The sequence below is a fragment of the Vespula pensylvanica genome, chromosome 11 (assembly GCF_014466175.1).
Source record: "Vespula pensylvanica isolate Volc-1 chromosome 11, ASM1446617v1, whole genome shotgun sequence".
Lineage (NCBI taxonomy): Eukaryota > Metazoa > Arthropoda > Insecta > Hymenoptera > Vespidae > Vespula > Vespula pensylvanica.
Genome location: NC_057695.1, coordinates 6,013,716 through 6,022,134, shown reverse-complemented (window position 1 = coordinate 6,022,134; position 8,419 = coordinate 6,013,716). Strand labels below are relative to the sequence as shown.

The following is an 8,419-nucleotide window of genomic DNA, read 5'->3' as shown; positions in this document are numbered from 1 at the left end:
ATGTGTGTATGTGTGTATCGCATTATAAATGTATATCGGATGTAGATACAAGAAGATATAATTTCAATCTTTTTTTCTATTTCAATCATTCTATTGTTTTGACAAGTAATTTATATCTTATTAAACTAATACTTGATAATATAACGTTGTCAATAGCATGTATACGTGTGCGTTAATATACTTATGCATCTATGTATATACGAATGTGTATCGGTATCTAATACGATTTATTTATCCTTGTCTCTTAGAATTGATCTTCTCTATCATTAAGTTATTCATTAAATTGTTAACAAGTAATATAACTACATACACACATATAGATATACAAATATGATTATATATATATATATATATATATATATATATATATATATATACACACACATATGATTAATGATAAGAAATATACAATATGTCTTGTTTACAAATGGAGTTACTCAATGGAAGAACTTTGATTTCATTAATTCATTAATGTATTTATTTCTTTTTCTATCTTTTCTTTTCCTTTTTTTTTTTTTTTTTGAGATGTAAAACGTACCATTAGATATAAACTACCGTAACTGATTAATTTTCTATATTCTTATATTTGTACTCAAATGATTTCTCTCTGTCTCTCTTTCTTTTTTTATCGTTCTCTTTTAAATGGAGTTGTATGCAATTTACTTTATGTACTACGTAGATATGTAGATATGTGTGTAAATAAGTTTCCATATAAATGTCGAATAGTATATACTTCTAACGAGAAAGAATTCTTATTCTTGCCTTTTAGAATTTATCTTCCTTATCAATATTAATTAAATCGTTTACAGATATATATATATATATATATTGTATTCAACATAAAATAATTTCTTTCTCTTTCTCTTTTAAATAAATTGGACTAAACAAATAACTTTAATCAAACAAATAAACATATAAATAAAATATACAAGCGTATATTCTCAACATTTCTTTTTCTTTCCTCTCTCTCTCTCTCTCTCTCTCTCTCTCTCTCTCTCTCTCTCTCTCTTTAAAATAAACTTATATTCGTTCGATTAAATAATCCTATTCATATATTTTATATGAATATAAATAAACAAACACTTGAAACATAATCGAATATATCAAATATATTCTCAAACAAACATCTCAATATAATATATATCTATATATTTTATAAATAAAATATACTTCAAAAAGTTCTCTCTCTCTCTCTCTCTCTCTCTCTCTCTTTCTCTTTCTCTTTCTATCTTTCTCTTTCAAATAGATAAACATCAAATTAGTAAGATACAAATACGTACAATATACAGTACATAATTATATTATATCTTACTTATAAACACATTATTTGATTTTATACTTTGTAAACATAGTTATGTATGTATGTATACATATTTCTCATCAAGGTGGATTAATTCGTTGGCTCATAAATTAAAATAACGCGTTGGCTTGTCTTTCGCGTCCTCCTTTTCCTTCCTTCCTTTTCTGTTTCTTCTCCTTTTCAGTTTCAGTTCTCAACTTAACTCACGAGAGCAGCCGGAAAGACGGGGATAGGGTTTTATAACGGAATACGAATCTTAATCCTTTCGCGATCCGTCGTCCTGTATGCCGGAACATCGTTGAGATCCTGTCTTCTAGTGCTGGTACCGTACGAGAGCCAATAAGTTTTTAGACGTGAACGTGTCCACGTAACAAGATGATTGCACATGGATTTTAAAATTAATACTGACGCGAAACGAATTTATGGAATATTTTAGTATTACCGATCGTAGGTTTTCTTTTTAATTTAGAAATTTCTTTCTTTCTTTTTTTTTTTTTTTTTTTTTTTTTTTTTTTTTTTTTTTTTTTTTTATAGAAATTATAAATAAATTATAGTTCTTATAGACTCTCATTTACAAAATATAATAATATTGAATCATAATATTATTGATTAAAACAATAATTTATATAATAATATAATATAATAATGATTATATTATATATGTATGTATGTATGTATGTATGTATGTATGTATGTATGTATGTATGTAAAAGCAATGAAATTAAAAAATATAATTGAAAATAATTTGTTTTATCTACGTATATACGGTTATCTATGTGCAAAATATAAAATAGTATCAATTAATTTCTTATAAATTATTCAAAATCTTCTTAAAGTTCGTTCAATTATAAAATTTTACATCTTTCCTTATATAACATTAAATTAATATTTCTCATTTGTATTCTGTATAATAGATACGTGTGTCTATGTGCATAAGAAAATCGATTATTTTAAATAACATACAATATGTAAAATATTTCTATAAATTACATATTTCCATGATATTAAATAATAAGTACGGTCAATCAATGGTTATATATTGCTTTCAAACTATATAATATCTTAATTTTATGAAAATATATAAAACAAAAATGTTAATTATTATTATTATTGTTTAAATAAACGTTTCTCTCCTTTCTTTTCCTTCGTCGTTTCTTTCAATTCGAAAATTCGACGAGATTCGTCAAGGAAAATTTATAAAGTATATAAAGGGTTCACACGATGACGATGGAAGAAATTACGTTGGTGGGAAAAGGGACAAAATGATTTTACGTATGTATGTAAGTACGAGCGGTATGTCGAGTTCGAAGCACGCGACGCCAGTAACTACGAAAATCCAGGTGCGCATAATATTAAACATCGCGTGTGCTCGTCGAATCCTTGGGACCTACTACAAACATATAAAAGAAAAAGAAAACAGAAAAAAAAAAAGAAGAAACACGAACACACGCGTCGATACTAATAATGACACAAACATTAACCCAAGACTAAGATTAATACTAATAAAAACATAGATACACGTATACACCAATACCGATATAACGACACGAACATTGACTCAACTAAAATTGATAATATAAATATTTGTGTGCGTGTACGTGTGTGTGTACTTGTTAATAAATGTAATAAATTATATATAAATGATAATGCTATAGAAACGTTAATCCGTACTAAAATTAATAATGCATATATGTATTTATTCATAAATAGATTTTATATATAAATTGTATATATTATAACGAGATTTAACAATTAATATTAATGAAATTAATATTAATAAAAACACAGATACACGTATCTACTGGTATTGCTATAAAAATATAAATGTTAACTGAAACATGTATATATATAATATATATATATATATATTATACTTATTAATAAATATAAGTATACATATATATATATATATTTATTAATAAGTGTAATAAATTTTATAAAGATAATAACGCGATATAAATCCTAACCTAACCTAAACTAAAGTTAATAATGGATATATGTATGTATATATTTATAAACAATTTTAATATACAAACTATATAAATTACAATGATAAAAATATTAACCTTTATTAAAATTAATACTAATAAAAATATAAACACACATATATATTCGCTAATACTGATAATGATACAAACATTAACCAAAATTAATCATAATAAAACTAACCAAAAAAGCATACATATAAGTATATATATATATATATATATGTATCCATTAATTAATACGATAAATTTGATAAAAACGATAAAGATATTAACATTAACCTAAACTAATTCGATAATAATACAAAAATAAATTTTACAAATATTAACTATATAAATTCAAACGACACAAGATTAGCTAACAAAATTATATATAATACTACAACGATAGTAACTCGACCCACACTACAGTTAATACCAATAAAACACTATTCCAAACACACACACATACACAGATGTACACACGTATGTACAAAATAATACAGTACTTACTTATATATAAATACATACATACATATATAGATGAACGTAGGAAGAAATCATACTCGTGCGTGGGCGAATCAGAAAAGTGCTCCCAGCGATATTCGAACGACACCAAAGGTGTTGTTATAATTTACGATTCTGCCGAGCATAACACTACGTAAAGAAATAGTGTTGGACCGATACGGTGCCGGACAAATCACCGCGAAACGCTGCCATTATGGGCCGTCCGGTCCATTTGTTCGTTCGTCTTTTGCTAACGATCCGCCTCGTGGCGATCACGAGTGAGACCGAGCGAGACCGAACGAGACCGAACAAAACCGAACAAGACCGAACGAACTAACCAACGTTTACGACGCGTATAAGAGAAAGATAATATATATACACACACACATACATATATATATATATATAGAGAAAGAGAGAGAGAGATAGATAGAGATAGATCGAAAGAGAGAAAGAAAGAGAGAGAAAAGGCGTTAAAAGGTTTGCCCGGACTCGTCGAGCGTCTCCCGACTCCAAGGCGGTAATTAATCTCGAGACGTTAATGCGACCGGTGCAACTGCGAGGGCCATCGAGTTTCAATGGATTTCCGTGCACGAGCACAAGAAGAAGAAGAAGACTTCCAGCATCTACTCTGGCAGCAGGTTTCTCGAAAGAAACGACGATTCCGATTCGAATATCGACGATTTTCTGTCTCTCTTGCACTTCACCTTTATTCGATTCGACCACCTTGCTTACTTCATCTTTCTCTCTCTCTTTCTTCTTCGTTTTCTTTTTCTTTTTCTTTCTTTCTTTCTCGGATAAATCGAAACGAGCCCTGTGCGTGTGGAAGACGTTAATTTAACGTTTCTTCTCTATGCTGTTCCCAACGACCGCGTTCGATCCGTAGATTCTAGACACTCTCAAAGCATGGCCGCACCCATCTCTACCTTTTCTTCCTTTGCGTTGTCGTTGTCGTTGTCGTTGTCGTTGTCGTTGTCGGCGTTGTCGTTGTTTCTGACACTACGTGTTTTCCCAAGGACAAGTTTCTTCCGTTAGAATCAGAGAATTCGTTCGTATTTATTATGTATGTATTATATGTACGAAGTCAAGGTTAGAACTGTGAAAATTGTACGAGTTAAGATGTTAGTCTATTCTGATTGGTTAGTTGTAAATATGAGTGTCAATATCCTCCAATCAGAATTCGATATCTTTGTTTTATATTGATTTATTTTATGGAATGAATTTTTTTTGTAAGTTATGTATGTACGTATGTATATATGTACGAATGTTTGTTAGATAATTATACATTAGTCGGATAATAGTTCATTTTCTTTGATTTAAGATTAGAATGGTACGAGAATGGTGAATATTTATAACATGTCAATTTTCGATTGGTTCATAATAAATGTGTATTTAATATCGTCCAATAAGAATTCAGTATCTTCGATTTACGATATGACTATATATTTTTTAAGTTGTACGTGTGTAGAAAATTAAATGAACAACGTTATATCTTTTTTTTTTTTTTTATATATAAGATTAGAGAAACAAATTACAATGCGAGAAATTTATTTTACGTTTTAAGGATCGCATAAATCGGACGTTTAAACGTTTAATCGTATTCGTGTTAATCGTATTTGATCGTATTGTATTTGAAAAAACAAACAAAAAAAGGAAGATATAAAAGTCAACCGTTGATTGGTTAATAATAAATGCTTATTAAGTATCGTCCAATCGGAATTCAATATTTTCGATTTACGATGTGACTTGCGTTTTACAATACATTTTTTAAGCGTACGTATATCAGTAAATTAAACGAGTAAAATTATATCTGTTCTTTCTGTTCTTTTTTCTTTTTCTGTTGATCTACTATTAGTACAATATAAGAAATTTATGTTACGACTTAGAATCGCATAAATCGGACGTTCAACTGTATTTACGTAGAAAGAAACAAAGAGAGAGAATGAGAGAGTAGTGTACATATGGAAAAGAAAGATATATATATATATATATATATATATATATATATATAAAAGTCAACTTGTCGAGGTCAAGATGTCGCACGCGAAGGTACGTAAATGAATTTACATACATATATACTATATACATATATATATATATATATATATATATATATAACAAGTTTAGAAATAATCGATAGATCATCGTGCAAGTAGTTTATTGAATCTTAACGTGATTATTACGAGAGACGATAAATGTTTCCGAATATAAAATCTTTTTTCTCTCTTATTCGACGTGTGCCATTTAAATTATTCTCTTAGTACTGGAGACGAATATAAATGCGATAATAAAATCAACCAACGATGTGCTAGAATGAAAAAGAAAAAAGGAGAGAGAGAGAGAGAGAGAGAGAGAGAGAGAGAAAGAGAGAGAATGAAAGAGAGTATATCTACGTGTGTGTGTGTGTGTGTTTGTATTGCGTGATTAGAGTTTGATCGTCATAAATGTCGACGTTTATACGGATAGTGAATCGTTGATATATCGATGGAGAACGATCGTTATGAAATTCAGTATCGTATTTTTCGATAAAAATCACGCTTTCATGCTACCGCCACCTGTCTTTACTTTAACGAATTTTATAAAAAATGATTTATTTTTTTGTTCTTTTATTAAATTCTTTTGTGGAAAAGAAAAACATCCTGGTATTAGAATTTTTTTTTTATATGTGTATTAATTAAATTAAATGTATTTTTATATTAGTCTTATTAAAATGTGTCATATATTCTTATCTTTTCTTTTTGCAAGTTATACATGTATATATATATATTATATATTTATATAAATAAAAAAAAGTGAATTCACTTAATTTCATTAAAAAATACATGTTACGATATAATAATACTTGTTTAAATTTCGCGGATTAATCGAATAAATTCACATCAATCGCGAATACGATTTCGATCGTCAATTATTTCTTGTTCTCTCTCTCTCTCTCTCTCTCTCTCTCTCTCTCTCTCTCTCTCTCTTTCTCTCTCTCACTTGTACTCTCTCTCTCTATAGGTTAAGTATGACACGTTAGTTATGTGAGAGGGCTCGTTATTTACGAAGGTTCGCCTAAACGATCTCGCAAATGAGTCTCGCGCCGTATAAACGTCGTCGTGGGTGAAAAAAAAAAAAATAATCGCGAGTGTCCTACGATATTCCATTTGCTTTTTGGCCTAAACAAAAATCTTTTTCTTTTATTTGTAAATTTTTATATTGGATTACAAAAATGATCGATCCTGCGCGTTCGTCATTTTATTTATCGCAACAAAATTATAATACTTGTTCTTGTCATTATTAATATCATTCTAATTGTTCATTCATGTTCATACTATTTTTCTTTACTAATAACAATTGAATAACAAAGAATATAAAACTTTACGACGTATATAACCTCATCCACTAACTTCAATAATCATTCGTTTTTTACGCACATATTGAATTTTTATATCATACTTAATTTCTTATTTTACAATTAAATTCATATCCAATTCCACAATAACTTTCTTCGACGGTATCTATAGTAATTCAATATCGTAGTATTTAACTTTACGTTCTTATTTTATTTACATTATTTATACCTAACCTCGTATCTGATTTTCATTGACGGTGATTTTCATCGTCGGAAATGAATTCAAACTCGTCTAATATAAACATTGAAGAAAACGAAGATTAGAAAAATAAAATGAAGAAAAAGAAGAAGAGGAAATTACAAAGGTAAGAGGAAATAATCGACCAACCAAAATGATAGAGATCTTTGAGTGTAGATTTTTACTCAGAGCATGGAATTTCGTGGCTTGTTAAGGCCAATGAAGTTATTCGCATACCGTTCGCGCGGATATCGATCGCCAAGCCGACCGTATTTAATCATCTAGCGTGGACCCAAGAAAAGGACTTGTCCTACACTCTCTTCTTTAAGTCACCTCTCCTTCTCACTCTCTCTCTCTCTCTTTTCTCTCTTTCTCCCTCTCTTTTCTCTCCCACCTCTTACGATCGATTTCACGTCGGTCCTCGATTATTATACCTCGACGATCCTCTTGTACCGCCGATACCACCAAACTTTTCTACTCGTTCGGTTCTTGAATACCGTCTTCGGAAGAAAAAAAAAAAAAAAAAAAAGAGAGAGAGAGAAAGCTTATTTGGATTGAAGGAGCGATGTTGCATGAAAAAGAACTAAAAATACTCGATCGATTCAGGCATCTACCAAATAACATCGTCGGCTTATGAGAAACTCAGTTTTACAGGTTAGACAAAAATACATATCATATATATATATATATATACATATTCATAAATATATAGATGTATCAATTTTAATCGAATATATGACGAGAGGAAATGTATATATAAATTAGAATATATTTCTAAGCTATCTTCGGTAGCTAATTTTCAATACTTTTGTATACATGTATACGTATATCTCTACGCAATGGTAATATATCACAAATATGAAATTACGAAGCTTTCCGAACTTTCACGAAATCTTACGAAGCGTCTTTACGTACGTAAATGTGTATATAGTGTTTCGAAAAATAATTGTGTCGACTTGTATCGTGCATTCGTCGATTTCCTTGTCGAGTAGATTCTTAATTGCTTCGGAAGAAAGAAGAGAGAGAAAGAGAAAGCTTACTTGGAGTGAAGAAGCGATACTGTGTGAAAAAGAAGT

General features: G+C 29.2%; 1 protein-coding gene and 1 long non-coding RNA gene across 5 annotated transcripts in view; one reads left to right on the top strand and one right to left on the bottom strand.

Moving 5' to 3' along the window:
- Positions 1-8,419, bottom strand: part of LOC122633129 (GATA-binding factor A-like) — a 74,117-nt gene that overhangs the window by 49,929 nt on the left and 15,769 nt on the right. The gene's annotated exons all lie outside the window — the stretch shown is intronic.
- The window catches only part of LOC122633131, a 25,922-nt gene continuing 24,514 nt past the window's right edge, over positions 7,012-8,419 (top strand). The window contains exon 1 of one of the 2 annotated variants that reach the window (XR_006328034.1): positions 7,012-7,470. This is a non-coding gene — a long non-coding RNA (uncharacterized LOC122633131). Of the gene's footprint in view, positions 7,998-8,419 lie in introns of both variants that reach the window. The other variant, XR_006328033.1, reaches the window with a different exon arrangement.